Consider the following 16,040-nt stretch of genomic DNA (forward strand, 5'->3'; position numbering starts at 1 on the left):
ATTCTGGAATTCTGGGACACGTGGGACATTGAGAGCTGCCACAAGCACATTCTGCCCCCGGTCACATTCTGCTGGCCTTGGAAATATTCTGCCTTCAGTATTCCCCCACCTCCAGACACCAAAATACCTGGGCAGATTGGGTGCAAAAGTTCAGGCTATCAATAAAAACCCTGATTTTTTTATCATCATCTCTACACAATGAGCGCATCCACCAGCAGCAGGATGTTTAAAAGCTGCTCAGAACTCGCTGTAAAATCAAAATTTTGCAGTTCTCTGCTCCAAAGGGCTCCTACACTCCCAGTACACACACAGGGAAAGAAATCCCGAATTCCTTGTGCTCCCATTCCCAGGGCACCAACAGACAAACAATAAACAAGTCCTGCAGTTGGGCACAAACTGGCAAAAAGACATCAGCAACTATTAATTTTTAGCTAATTTTTCTTGCATAAACTGCACTCTGAATGCTAAAAAATATACATATTCAGTGGCTGCATTTTTCAGAAAATATGAGTTAATTTTCAATTCCAAAATTTTTCCATTTGAAATGTTGATTGGTTAAGATTTGTATAATTGCTTAGAGGTAAAGCAGATAAACTACAATGACTTTAAATGATACATTTTCAGTTTACCAAGGAAATGTCAAATTTCCTCTAACATGGCCTTTTTAGAAGGCAAGAAAAATCCCCTTTTTCTTTCTATTTTATGATATCAAATAATACATTTAAAATCCATTATTTGCATGTTTGAACTCAATTCAATATTTTATCTCAAAGCAAAACAAAAAGCAAACAAGAGACAAACCCGCAGTGGAAAGCCTGGGAATAAATATAGGTCTCAGATCAAAAGAATTCAGGAGCAGAGCAACAATAAAAATAAAAAGACACAGGAGTTTTGTACATGCTGGAGGTCAGACCTGATCCAAAACTCTTTCATTAATGGCTAATTTTAATGCACAAAAAGGGCTATGAAATTTATTTTTTATTACAACTTTGCACTCCAGCTGCCTGCACCTCGTTTTGGTAAAAATAGACTTTCAAGATCTTCATATTTCCTCACAAATTCTGACAATTCCCACAGCACTGGTTTGGGATTATCAGTGCACGAGGTTTGAGAGCTCTGCTACTGCATAATTCAGTAAAAACAAAATCTAAATTGTGTGGATAAGTTTATATCCTGCCCTGATCCCCTGCCCTTGCTGTCCTCTCTGGGGATGTTGCTGTGTTTTCACTCCAGCTTTGAAAAATTAAAAACTCTGACTAAAGAGAAAAGGAGGAAGCCTGCAAACACTTGTGGGCTTTATTTGTGAGCTGTAATTAAATTTATAATTGAAGTGATTTATAATTTCCATATTAAAATATGGTATATCAACGTACTTTATGTAATGTACTACAATATATGTAAAATAAATATAAATAATATAAATATATATTTATTTATCTATATAAAATTAATGTATTTTTATATATAAATAAATATATTTTATATATAAATAAATATTTTATATATAAATAAATATATACTATAATATCTGTAAAATTAATAGAATATAATTTACCACATAATATATTATATATTATGTGGTAATATGCATAATATATAATATGTGGCCATATACATAATATGTAATATAATAATATTTTATATTTATGTATATGTTATATTTATAATGTGTATAAAATATAATAATATATTATATATTATATCTAGGTATATGCATACTTTATGTAGCAAGGTATGTATAAAGTATGCATAATTTATGTAATTAAATTTATAATTTAATTAAATTAACGTAATTTTTGAGCTCTACAGAGAGAGGTGGGGAAGCATTTCTGTGAATCACAGTCCCCAAAAGTGCAACTTTCCTCAGTTCTCAGGTTCCAGGTGTTGTCACAGCTCTGCCTCACCTGATGCTCTTCATTTCTTTCATGTTTTTCCTTTCCTCCTACAGCTCTCTGCTTTGCAATAATTTAAACAAATATCTCATAAAAAGAGAAATTCTGATTTTAGCTCGGCCTTCCCTGAGTCAAGAGGAGCAGTGACCTTTCTGTGCCAAGCTGCGGTGGAAGCAAACCCCAAGCAGATTTTTGCAGAGCCCTTGTGGGCTTTGGGACACTCCAGTCAAGCCCAACCAATGTCTGTGCTCTCTCCACGGAGGTTTTTCACAGGAAAATCCATTTCAGTTCACAGCAGACACAGCCCTGCCTCTTTTCCCACCGAAACCCCACTGACATCACCAACTGTCCCAAAATAATCACCAGGGTCAGGGTGGAAAACACAAAAACACACCTCAGGTCATTAACAGGGTCCTTGATGAGGCACAAATTAAAAACCTCTCACCTTATTGTGACTAAAAATGGCATATTTGTGAGCAGTAATCACATTTTTGTGAACGAAGAGGGGCGAGAGATGGGTAGTGAGAAAATCCAGGTTGCTGCTCTCTGCTGCTCCTTTCAGCCCAGCCAAAGGGGAGCACCCAAGGCCCAGAGAAGGAAATGCTTTGTTGTGTGAGGCAGCTGTTGAGGATTGTCACAGCCCAAACCGAGTTAATAACATTCTAATGAGCAGTAATAAAGAGTCAAAAGTAATAAAAAAAAAGGAGAAAAATGTTCTCTAGAGTAATCAAGCTGTGTTTAATACACCCAGAGGACAAAGGATGTTATTGAACAGGGGAGGTGCAGGCAGGGAAAGGTGTGAGCACGGAGGGTTGGCTCACACCAACATTTTCATTTTCACTGAAAACCAGGAAAAGCTGTCACTCTCCAGGGGCCTGTAAACCCAACATTTTGATAAAGTGGTGAATTCCCTAATACCAGCACACAACATATTTGTGATCCCCAAAGCCTCTGGTGTTAGCTGGTACAAACAAAAATAATTCCATTGCCACTGCTTGTTTCCTTTCATGTTTTGTTCACAACCAAAGAACTTCCCAGAGCCTGAGCCCAGCCAAGCATAAATGCACATCTTCAGAGCTGTGTGTCTGAAATTCCTGATAAAATCACAGAGGAGGGACAAGGGCTGTGTGAGGAGGCTTTGTATCACTAAAATCTGTGTACAAACCAGAGTGTTTGGGTATTTGGGTAAAATATCCTGTGCAATAATTACTTTTTATTTTATTTATTTGTATTTTAAACTCAAGTCAATGCTGTCTCTAGTATTAAGAGGGAAAACAAACTTAACAAGTGCTGCTCTAAAGTATACACACAACCCAAAACAACACCTATTCTCTCAAAGGATTATGGTGTCTCAGGATTTAAAAATGTACAGAACCTCAGTGTACCTGAAAATTACTTTTCTGTAAATATTTGAAAGGCTTCTCTTGAGAAAAGTTTGTTCTTGAATGGGCTTTTCCAGCAGTGAAACCACAGAGGCTGGGCCAGCTCCACATCACCTGTGCTGCCAGGTCTCACACTCTTGTCCTCTCTGTCACAGGCACTTTGTGTCCCAAATTCTTTAATTTTGCCTGGAAACCCATGCAGAACACATGCACCACATATTCATCTGGAAGACGAACACAAAAACATGTTTATTCAAAAAAAAAAAAAATCTCCAATTTATTTATGCACTGTGATCAGAAACTAGGTTGCAAAAATGGTCTGTGGGCTTTGGTGACAGGTTTGAATTCAAGGTTTTAATTCACCATTGCTGTGAGGCACCAGATCAATTCTGTGCCTTGTCTCCCTTTTGGGCACATCATGAACAAAAATTCAGTTTGTCATTAAGGCAAATGTAACTTCAGCAGCTCCCTGGAGGGTCACAGAATTGTCTGCTCTTGTGGAGCACCCAGTGATTTTCAAATAAAGCCTCATCTAAACGTTATGGAAACCACTGGTGGTACTTCATGGATTTGAGCTGGCTTTGAATCATGATCTATAAGAAAATATTCTAAATAATCCTAAAAGTGGAAGAAAGGGAGAAGCAGAGATGCTCTTGGCTGCCGTTGCTCATTTTGTGACTCTCATATTTGTACCTCTGTGAACAAATATTCTGAGGTTTCAAGCAGTGCAAAATAGAGCCATTTTCCCCTCTAAATCTAAACCGGAGAAAGCAAACTTCTTTCGTGCTGCAGGAAATTAATTTGGTTTTTATGTTGCCTGCACATTTTGCACTGTGTTAGAAAGAAATACAGCAAGCTTTTCACAGAACCTGGAACTGCTACAGCACCTGTTAGAAAAGTTACACAGTTTTATGGGAATTAATGTGCTTAATATTGAACATGTATCTGTTTCAAACCTTCCTCTCAGCACTGATTTCTCCAGGAAGTCCTCAATGTGTTTCTGGCAATAACAACAAAGAAATTCCTGCACTGATTTACTTCTCTGACTCCTGGCTGCAGTATAATGCAAGAAACAGCTTTTATTCTGTGCTGGTTTAGAGCTTTCCATATCAGCTGCCTGCAAACAGCTCTAAGCTTTCTCCATCAGAGTTTTGATGTCCCGAATAAACATCTCTCTCAGAAACTTCAGGGAGAAACCAAGGTGACCAAAACTTCTGGAAATCAAGATATTTTGTTTATCCTTGACTTTTCAGTCTGATTCTGCTGCCCCTGCCCAGGCCCAGCAGGGCAGTGCCGCTGGTGTGTCACTGTCAGTGTGCCAGCCAGCCCTGAATCCCTGAAATATTGATTTCCCCATGGAAATGCCCAAATCCCAAATGCCATCTGAGTCAGAAGGGCATTTTCAAGCCCTTTCTCCAAATCCTATTGGCCCCATTACTTGATTTTAGATTCAAGGATGTGAAAAGAAACCTAAATCAGGATTCTGGGTTCAGACAGCAAGTGTTTGAACAGAGAGAACATGAAATTGCTTGGAAAATTTTCTTAACTCTTAGGTCTTTGCCTCTGCTCAGTGAACTTTACTCTTGTGATTCAAAGTGTCATTAGACTGCCATTATCATTACAGCTGAATACTTCCTCATAATTGAAGAATGATTTAGGAACTAAGTAGCCTGACATGGTGGCATATTTTATCCTAACAACTTCCAAACATGCAAATGTACTCCACGGACTCCTTTTCCAAGAAACTAGGCAAAAAAATGATAGCAAAAATATTTAAAGAGAAATTAATCCATTGGAAAAAGCATTAAAATACACTGAAAGCAAATGTAATTGTTTTTAAACCCAATGTTTTCGTAAGATAAATTCAGCATTGGACAGGCTCTTTAAAAATCAATTTGCACTCGCTTCGTCTATAAAGATTTATCCCAGAGAAAAAAAAATCCATTAGTATTAAAGTGCTTAAAAACTTGGCAGACTATCTCCAAAGGCATCAATTTCTACTGCTAATTAACACTAATTATTCACTCAGCAGTTGTAAGTTGCATTTGGTCCCCGAGGGTAGATGAGAGATTTGTCTCTCTCCGTTCTGTGTATTTGTTCCAAGAGATTTTCACATTCAGGCATCACAATGGTGTGGGCTTGGAGATCTGAACTTTCCTCTCCTGCTGCCAGGAGTGGAGCAAGAATTTCTGGTGTAAAATAAAGGGGACTTGTTGGGACAGCATGGTGTGCCATCCTGAACGTGGCATGGAAGGTTTGTCTCTCCTGTTTCTCTCTGGTACAGACTCGACCTTACATGTTCTCTCAGTGTCCCTGTGGGTTCAATTTGGCATTTTCTGGTTGCTCAGGCTGGAAGGTCCAATCTGGCTTTTAAACAGCTCTGCAGAACTCTGGGGTTATGGCTCATGAGTGCAGTTACCAGAGAGCTGAGCCCTTTTCCTTTTCCTTTCCCTTTCCTTTCCTTTCCTTTCCTTTCCTTTCCTTTCCTTTCCTTTCCTTTCCTTTCCTTTTCCTTTCCTTTCCTTTCCTTTCCTTTCCTTTCCTTTCCTTTCCTTTCCTTTCCTTTCCTTTCCTTTCCTTTCCTTTCCCCTTTCCCCTTTCCCCTTTCCTTTCCTTTCCCCTTTCCTTTCCTTTCCCTTTTCCTTTCCCTTTTCCTTTCCTTTCCCCTTTCCTTTCCTTTCCTTTCCTTTCCTTTCCTTTCCTTTCCCTTTCCTTTCCTTTCCTTTCCTTTCCTTTCCTTTCCTTTCCTTTCCTTTCCTTTCCTTTCCTTTCCTTTCCTTTCCTTTCCTTTCCTTTCCTTTCCTTTCCTTTCCTTTCCTTTCCTTTCCTGTCTCCACCCCATCCCAATCCCCATCTCCACCCCATCCCAGTCTCCACCCCATCCCCATCCCATCCCAATTCTCATATCCCTATATTTTGTTCCATAGCCAAGAAAAATCCAGCAAAAAAAAAAAAAAAAAAAATTAAAATATTTTTAAAAACTCAAATTTTTTGCTGCAAGAAGGAGAGAAAATGGGGCTGGCTAGAAAAGCTGCAGAGAGGAATATTAATGCAGCACAACACCCCCTGTGCCCAGGAACAAAAGATAGATAAAGACAGATGTGTGTGAGAGAGAGAAGCAATAAAGGGTCAGTAATAAAAGAAATATATCACTTGTAGAATTGACTGGGCTTTACTTGAGATTTATAATCCATTCTAACTGGAGTAATTTGTGACTCCTGCAGATTTTTGGAGAGCACCACCCAGGAGTCAGAGCCATGAAATGTGTGAGCTTCTGGCTCTCCCCTTGTTCTTTTCAATAATATTCCTTTCCACTGGATTTTTTTTTTTATTTTACACCATCAACCACCAGCCAGCAGGTGACAAAAGCAGCCAGAACGGGTTAAGTGGCTTGCCCTGAAATTACACAGAGAGTCAGAAAGTGAATTTGTCTGATTCCTGAAGGCTGCTCACTGCTGCCCTGAGCCCAGGCTGGATCCAGGACCTGCCCTGCCCAGAAAAAGGGGATTTCAAACTCCTGGCACCCTGTTCCAGGGATGTCTGAGCATCATTTGAAAGCTCTGATTCATTGCTCATTCCTAGGTTTAAGTACTCTGATAGCCTGGTTTTAATAAGAATAGGAACAAATAAAATGGAGGTGAAAGAGCAGGGAAATGTCTCAGTTTCCAGTAAATGCTAAAATTTAATTCCTCAATATAACTCCTATCACCCTGCAGAAATAGGACTTGCATGAGGGTGTCGCCTTCAGGTGGGATTTGCAAAGGAGGAATTCAAAGAATCCAATATTTCAGTTAAAGAGGGCTCAGGTTTTGGGTTAGTTTTGGGGTTTGGGAGGATTTTAGCTTTAGTTTGTTTACTTGGTTTTTATTTTCCTCTCTTTACCTCTCAGTTGTTTGACCAACTTTTTTAGGATAATCCTTGTTTCACTTTTCCCCTTGACTCTGAGGGAAGTATGTCTTGCCTTGTTAAAGAGTAATTATGATATTCTATTAATAATTTCATTAATAGGAAAGGACCATAAGTGACTCTTGAGGGTTTTGAAAGTCCTTACTGAAAGCAGGAAACTTGGAATAATAATCCCCTATGGATATATATTTTTTCCCTGCATTCTGAGGGACTGTTATTTAATTAAAAGGACCTTGTATTTCTGTTTCTGGTCAGTGTGAATAAATTAAGGTGATTAAATTTGAAGCACTGCATTAGTTGAACTGACAGTTCCATTGTTGCTAACTAAAAGTAGGAATCTTCTAAAAAATACTAAAAATACCATTCAGCCATAGGAAGTTGTTCTTCTGTTGTGCTTGCTGCTTCTTTTTTGCAACATTTTATTTTTCTATAGGTACTTAATTTGTTTTTTTTTTTCTGGAAGGTAGATTTCTGCATGTTTTGCCAACCCAACAAATAAAAAATAACAATAATAAAAATGTTATTTTCTAAACAATCTTGCCTCCTGCTCTCTTGAGCAATCTAAAGGAATTTGTAAAGGACCAAACTTATAGAAGTAAAGAAATTTCCCATAAACTGTAAGGATAAAAACACAATTTAACTTTGTGTTTAGGGACAAGGAGAATTTCTCCACTATGAGAACATCATTTGAAAGCACAAAAAATGCAATTTAGCTGACACCAACACAATGAGCAATGAAATAAATCTTGATGGCCCAACTAAAACCCACCTGAATTTCTTCCAGGAGCTGCAGGAGATTCTGGATTTGGGATCTGCAGATTCCTGGCTGGGTTTTGTGGGAACGGATGAAGAACAGTCCTGAGCTGTGTTTGTGTGGGTGCATCCTCACCAGATGGGCGTCAGATGAATCTGGGCTTCCAAACAGCCCCCAAATTGGCCTGTTTGAAACAAATCATGTTGACAAACACTCACAGATGGATGTAATGATGATTTTCATGGCAGCTGAGGAAACATCCCTGTATAATTCACTTGTATGGTAATTTATTTTTATTTTAATTTTTTTTGCAAAAAATCTGTTATTGTGAATGTCTCAATTGCCCTGAAATAATCACTCTGGGGATTCTCAAAAAACTTTCTGTGAATGAGCAAATATTTACTGAAGCATGCAAGAGTCCTCCAAAAAATAAATGAGGAATTCAAAGTACTGCAATCAGTCTATGTTTACACAAGGAATTTCATTAATTTGGATGCGTATGAAAAAAAAAAGGATCAATTTATCCAAATGGAAACAGGTCCCACTCTCAGACTATGAAAGAAGATTGAAAGACTCCACTTGACTTTACCAGGCTCGGCCTTCAGTCCCTAAATCCCAAAAATGCTCCTTGCATTCTTTTTCTCTTGGAAGCTCATAATGGGGGGTGATCATGGATTGAAGATTTTTTTAATTTTTTTTTTTAATTTCCACTGAATTAATGGAAGAAAATGAAGCTGCAATTCCTGCAGAACAACTGTGTTTACACAGAATCCACAGAGAGCTGTCAAAACAACCTCCATCGTGTCATTACATGGAATTAAACTCCTTTCTGAGGCTCCTAAAATTTTAGCAGTGGCCTGAATTTGAGAATAAAAACAATCTAAAGCAGAAGAGAATTAATCAGGGAAGTACTAAGCCATGCAAGAGGTAATTCAGGAGATGGCCCAAATTGGTAAATGGTAAATCAGGAGATGGGCAGCATTTCACCTGAGATCAGTGATGAACTCTAATGTGTGAGAAAAGGTGTCAATAAGGGCCAGCAAAAGGTAAAAACTCATCTTTAAATGATCTTTTTGTAAAGCAGACTCACAACCATTCTCCTCCCCTTTCCTTCTTCATTTTTATGAACAAATAACAAATGACCTATTTTAGCTCTGTGGCAACAGAAACAAATTAAATAACTTTTACCTTGGCTGCCAAATATTTCTGGGGTGTATTTATGGGCTGGAAAACAGTCCAACACCAGGGAGAAAAGCATTTTCACAAAGATCTCAATAATCCAAGGAAATTCTCTCCACTGCAGAGCCTGGCCTGTGCCAGCAGCATGAGACTTGTCACGAAATAAAATAATAATTTTTTAAAAAGCCTCACAAAGTCCAACTGGTTTAATACCAGTTGCAAGAACTTCTTTCCCATCAAAAGCTCCTTAGGTTAAACTGATAAAAAATAAATTTAAATCTGTCAGAGATTTGAGTTCTACCTGCACCCCAAACGTGAGCCATGGGCACCCCAGGCCAGGGCTGTTCCAGAACCTTCTCCCTGCCCCAGATCAGCACAGGCAGCTCATCCCCAGCCCCTCCAGTCCCTCAGTGGTGATGCTGCACTGTCGCTCTGTGCTCAGGAGGGGCTGGCAGCAAACACCTGAGAACCCTGGGCTCACCTGAGCCCATCCATATTCATGCTTTGTTTCCACACAGCAGAAGTCAGGAGCTTCCTGAAAATGCCCTGGGTGTCATCACCTCCCAAACCCTGACAGGGAGCTCGCTCCAAACATTTATTACTTTCAGACAGAGAAGATGCTCCCCCGTGTCTTTATTTCAATTTAAATTCCATTTGTGCTCTTTTGTCAAATTTTCCACGTTGAGGTATGAATAATGCTGACATTAGCTCTACCACTACAAGGTTTGAGCTCTTTAATTAGATTCCCTTATTCCACTTCTTTTTTTCTTTTTTTTTTTTTTTCCTGAGGTTAAGGTTTTCAACTAGTCCTCTTTTAAAACTGAAGGAAAAAAATGTCATTGCTTGACTCTGATGTTCCTGTTCTTTTTCCAAGCACCACAATATTAATTTCCAAGGCATTGCATGGAACTGCCTGCTTTGACTGAGGGCCACCCACAACAGCAACGACAGAATTCCTACAGAATTCAGATTTCCCCTGGGATTTGTCCCATTTTGGGTATGAATCCTACAAAAACAGCCTCAAGGGCCGCTCTGATTTCAGAGCATCCTTTTCCACTGCTGTCCCAACCACAGGGATGCTACAGAACATGAACTCCTGGATTTGATTTGCTCCTTTTGCTTTCCCCATCGCTTCTGGCTCTCCTGCTCACAACCACTGAACATCCTTGCCTGTGTCTCAAGGGAAGAGGAGCTACCACAGAGTTCCTGCGTGTTGGAAGTTCCTCAGAGCCTTGAGAAGCACCAATAATGATTCTCCTCCTGTGCACACCACCAAGTGCTCCTCAGGAGCCTCGAGAAGGGTCCATTTACATTCACCCTTAAAATGTGTAAATCCTGTTGCTCCTGTGAGCCTTGGCTTTGAAGGAGTGATACCTGAAGGGGAAACTCTCCATCCCTGGCTTCTCTGCTTTACCCCCTTGACAAAGGAGCACCCCTGAAAACACCAGCCCCATTTGCTGTCTCAGTGCCAGGGATGTGCTCCCTGCTGCTGCCTTTTTTTTTTTTTTTTTTTTTTTCCCTGGGAGTGAATTTTTGAAGCTCTTGGAACAAATCATTCTTGTCACAGGGAGATTTCTCAAGGACACCTTAAGATGTAGACAGGCAGACATTCATGTCTCAGTGTGCTGGGAGTAATGCATGAAAATCTCTTTTTATGGAGGATGTAACAGAGTCATTTAACTGCTCTGGCCATGAGCTCTGGCAAGTCATTCCTTAACCCCCCAGTGCTTTATATCTTGGGAAGTGATGCTAAGACAAGATAATGTCCAGCCTGTAAAAGATGTGATGATAATGATTCTAAATGCTGGGTATGAAGAACAAACTCCTTAGGCTATTTTCTAAGTTTTAAATAGATATGGGGGGAAGGAGGGGGGTGGATAAACTGTACTATCCATTGTTTTCATAATGGCAAAATTACTGAAGAGGTATAAGTTCAGCATGTAGGAAAGATGTTATGCCAAAAAATCAAATTGCAGTATATTGTCTATTTCAAAGCAACTCCTGAAGCAGAAATTAATTTCCCACTTCTACTAAGAGGATCTCTGACAGTTTGAGAGAAGGGGAAAAAAAAACAACTAAAGCAAAACAGTGTAAAATGCTAAATTCCCTCAAACAGGCAATGCTAAGGGACAAGCCACATCCTCAAGGAAGCTGAAAGTGTGGCTGCTGCCCCAGGATGGATGTTCCAGGTGCTGACACAAACCAGAGCATTCATGTGCAGCCCTTCTGGCAGCTGGAACAGATAGGAGGAAAAAAGGAATCTGTCTGTGTCCAGCAGCCCCAATATGTAATTGTATTCATCCTAATTCTACTCGTTACCTGCCAGAAAAGGAAATAAATCCATCAAGGAGGGGCAAGAGCCAGGGTGTGATTTGTTTCTAAGGAAAGAGATGATGGGGCTAAACTCCCTTTTTTTGGAAGTAAAATATAATATAATATAATATAATATAATATAATATAATATAATATAATATAATATAATATAATATAATATAATATAATATAATATAATATAATATAATATAATATAATATAATATAATATAATATAATATAATATAATATAATATAATATAATATAATCCAGGAAACTACTGGAGATTGCTGGGCTGAGAGTGTACCTGAAAAGCCACGAGTTATATGAGGTATGAATGCAAGGGGTGAATTTTTCACCTTGCTGCTGTATCATCCAGACTTTTTTTCTAAGAATTTCTAAAAGCTCTCAGCTCCAGGCTCCCTTCTATCCAGCATTTGCAAAGCCCTTTTGGAGCTCTCTTGGTGCATTTGCATGAAAGAAGGACAAAAGGCCAAGGGACCCAAGGCAGAGGTTGTCCTCTCATGACAAGTAATGAAATAAAATAATAATTTTTAAAAAAGCCTCAAGAAGTCCAGCTGGTTTAATACCAGCAAGAAGCTCCTTAGGATGAGCTGATAAAAATAAATTCAAATCTGTCAGAGGGCACGGAGCTCTACCCTCACCCCAAACATGAGCCGTGGGGCTGTTCCAGAACCTTCTCCCTGCCCCAAATTAGCACAGGCAGCTCATCCCCAGCCTCTCCAATCAATCAGGGATGCACAGAATCCCTGCACGTCGTATTTGAAAGTATAATTGCCACAGCAAGACAACACAAACTAGAAACACCAACAAATCTTATTTCTTCACATCCCCCTTCTAATCGAGAACCTGAATAACTTACTGCGGCTTGGCAGCTCCTGATTACATTTTTGCACCTTTTTTTTTAAATTGTCTGAACGAAATTTTAAGGCAGGCAAAGATGGCACACCCTTGTGCTCTGTTTGTGCAGGAAATAATACTGAAAGTGCCAGTTTTTAGCAGCCATCAGCCAGATTCCCCAGCGTTTTTCTGCCAGGAGAGCAGAATTCCTGACTGCCCTTGGGCCCAAGGATGAAGAATTCCTGACTGCCCTTGGGCCCAAGGATGAAGAATTCCTGACTGCTCCCATGTCCAAGGATGAAGAATTCCTGACTGCTCTTGGGCCCAAGAATGAAGAATTCCTGACTGCTCTTGGGCCCAAGGATGAAGAATTCCTGACTGCTCCCATGTCCAAGGATGAAGAATTCCTGAATTCCCCTGGGCCCAAGTATGAAGGCTGCCGAGGGCAGCGAGGATTGCAGGGCTCAGTCAGCACAAAAGGAGATTAATAATAATTTTTTAAATGATGACAAGCTGGCTATGTGTCAGTTTATTTGGTTGATGGGTGTAACAACATCACACAGCCCAGTTAAGGATGAATTTTTTGGAAAGACAGGATTTGAAGAACCATCTCTGTATCGTGGCCTGAGTCCTGTCTACTCTCCCTGCTAAGGGAGTCTATAGGATCATATTAATGAAATCTTTATAATTACCCTTTTTAGAACATTAGACTGTGGAGAAATTAGGCAGAAATCTTGAGCATACTGAGCTTGGCTGGAATTCTCATTAAAAATGTAAAAATATTTTGAAATTGGACCTTTCTACCTTAAGCAGATTTCCTTGGGTATTTCTAATACACATTACTGCAAAATTAATCTGACACATTTTTGTGCCTTTTTTTTTTTTCTTACTCCTATACAGGAGACCCATTAAATAGGATAAAAGAAGTGCTGCTTTCAGTGTACAGGTGAATTTCACTATTCAGCTTCAAACCCAGGGAACACAGAGGAGGTTACAAGTGCTAAGCAGCTCCCAGAAATAGATCCCTTGCCCTTCTCAGGAGGAGGAGGCAGAGGATTGTGAGGGAGTGAATCTTTGAGCAGTTTTAAACCTGTTCTCCCAGATCCATCTCACATTGCAGGAAGAGCTGGGTTCCTCTTTTATCTTCCTCACCAGGTCACATATCCATAATACAAGCCTGGGGATTTGTGTAATCTAAATTGTCCTTCTGCTTGAAAGGGAAATGTGTAATGTGGTCGATATTTTTTACCCTGTTGGAAGTGGATCTGTGCAAGCCCAAATAAATCACTTGTATGTGACAGGCCCAGAGCAAATGAGAAAAATATTCTCTTCTCCCCATTATGCCTAAAATTTACAGGGTTTTAATGATTTAATGAAATGGAGGGCAGAACCACTGAAGAATTGTAAAGGAATTGGAGGAATATGAGAGTGCTTTGTCCTTGCTATTACCTATTGATTAACAGTGGGAGAATTTTGGCTGAAAAACCCCCCAAACTTCTCTCCTGTAAATCACAGAGAATCAATGCCTCCTACAGCTGCTCCATGGAACTGAACTGTGGGGAAAATTGAGCCTGGGTAATTTCTAACAGCAAACAAAGGACCCTGGCAATGCACTCTGAGACATGCATAAGATGCTATTGGAAAATAAATTTTACAATGGAGAGATAACTTTAAAAGTACAAAGAAACTTACGAGGATTGTTCTTCATCTCATTTTGCTGAGGCCTCAACTCTTCAAATTGTGAATTAATACTTGGTGTCAGTGTAGCTTTGCAAATTGCAGCTTCTTTATAATTTGCCCTCTTGGAGCACCTTTCACTGAATGGCTTCAAGGCCCATTATTGAAATGAGGCTGCACAGCTGTGGAGATGCTGGAAGGCAGTTAAGAATACCAAAAAAAAAAAAAAAAAGGCCAAAAAAAACACAAACAAAAAGGACTATTTTTGTTTCTCATTATTCTAACAGTTTTGGGATTTCTTTTAGAAAAAGGGCATGTGTTTCAGTAACAGGAAACTGAAAGGATTCAGCAGAAAAATCAGTATCTCTTGCTAATATATGTTGAAAAAAGAAGAAAAAAAGTGATTGCCTAAGAAATCCCAACAGCAACCAAAGGAAACAATCATAAAAAGTTCTGTGAGAGAACCTTTTCAAACTGCCCAAAGGGTTATTCCCATTTAGCACCACATAAGGTCCTTCAAATTATAAATTACACACAAGAGGTTAACCTTGGAAATCTGATTTAGTCATTACCTTTTCCTCACACAGAACAAATGAAAAGAAATACAGAAGAGGCAGAGGAGAAATGAATCCATCAGAGACTGGAGCGTGTCAGTGGGAAGCACTGACATTTCAACTCAATTCTGCAAATAAAAGGAATGTTTGGGGAAGGGAGGGGCTGAGGAGTGAGAGCTGGAGGGAAGGAGGAGTTCATTACAATCCCCAGGGCTGGGCACGGACTGAGTGCTTGGGTGGAAATCAGGTTAAACCGAGCTGGGTGGAAATCAGGTTAAACCTAGCTGGGCTGGGACAGCCAGCAGTGGAATCCTTGAAATGGAGGCACAGAAATGAAACCAGCTTCCAGAAAACTCTCACCCACCTGCCTGCAGGGCAGAATGATGCACAGTGGGCTGGGCAAGGCCAGGCTGGGGTAAAGAACCACTTGAACTCCACAGTTCCTGCAGCACACCCAAAACAACCCTGTGAAAAAGAGCCCTGGCACCGCAGTAGCACCTAAGATCACCCAATATTTCTTCCAACATGGCAGAAGGAATGATTCCCTGCACTGTTGACTCAAACCATCACAAAAGACATTTTTAGTGCATTGTAAAAGCAAGATCAACCACAGAATGACCAGGTTGGAAGAGACCTTCAAGATCATCGAGTCCAACCCAGCCCCAACAGCTCAATTCAACCCTGGCACCCAGTGCCACATCCAGGCTTTGTTAAACACACCCAGGGATGGTCACTCCACCACCTCCCCAGGCAGAACATTCCAGAACTTTATCACCTTTCTATAAAAAACTTCTTCCTAACATCCACTGTGGCATTCACATTTTCTGGAAAAATTCCTTTCACTCAGGATTTTGCTCCTGGGAGGCTGAGAAGCCTCAGAGAAAAATGAAAACAATAGTTATCTGATTTGCTTCTCCTGTGTTTTGCTCATGTGGAATGTGTTTGGAGGTTGTTTACGCACAGGTGATTGTTCCATTGGTTTCATGTGAATTGTTTCCACTCTTTGGCCAATCAGGGCCAAGCTGTGTCAGGACTCTGGAAAGAGTCCCAAGTTTTCATTATCTTTTTAGCCTTCTGTTTGTATCCTTTCTGTATTCTTTAGTATAGTTTAATTTAGTATTCTTTAATATAATATAGTATCACAAAATAATAAATTAACGTTCTGAGCACATGGAGTCAGATTCATCATTTCCTTCCTGCCATGGGACACCCCACAAATAAAATCCCAGACCAACACTAAAGCTTGAAAAGATGGTTTTGTGCACTGAGGTGGGAAGAAGGCTTTGGTGGGAACACCCTGCTCAGATTTGGGGCAGAGCACCCTGCTATCAGGGGAGCTGAGACAGTTTGCTGCTCTTCTGCCACATCTGCAGCCACATCTGGCTCCTATTTCATCTTCTCCACCAGCTCACACATCCCTAATACACAGGCTTGGGGATTTCTGTGGTCTAAATTGCCCTTCTACTTAAAAAGGAAAAGCATGTTGTGTGATATTTTCCACCCTGTTAGAAATGGAACCGTG

This window comes from Melospiza melodia, chromosome 13, assembly GCF_035770615.1.
Source record: "Melospiza melodia melodia isolate bMelMel2 chromosome 13, bMelMel2.pri, whole genome shotgun sequence".
NCBI lineage: Eukaryota > Metazoa > Chordata > Aves > Passeriformes > Passerellidae > Melospiza > Melospiza melodia.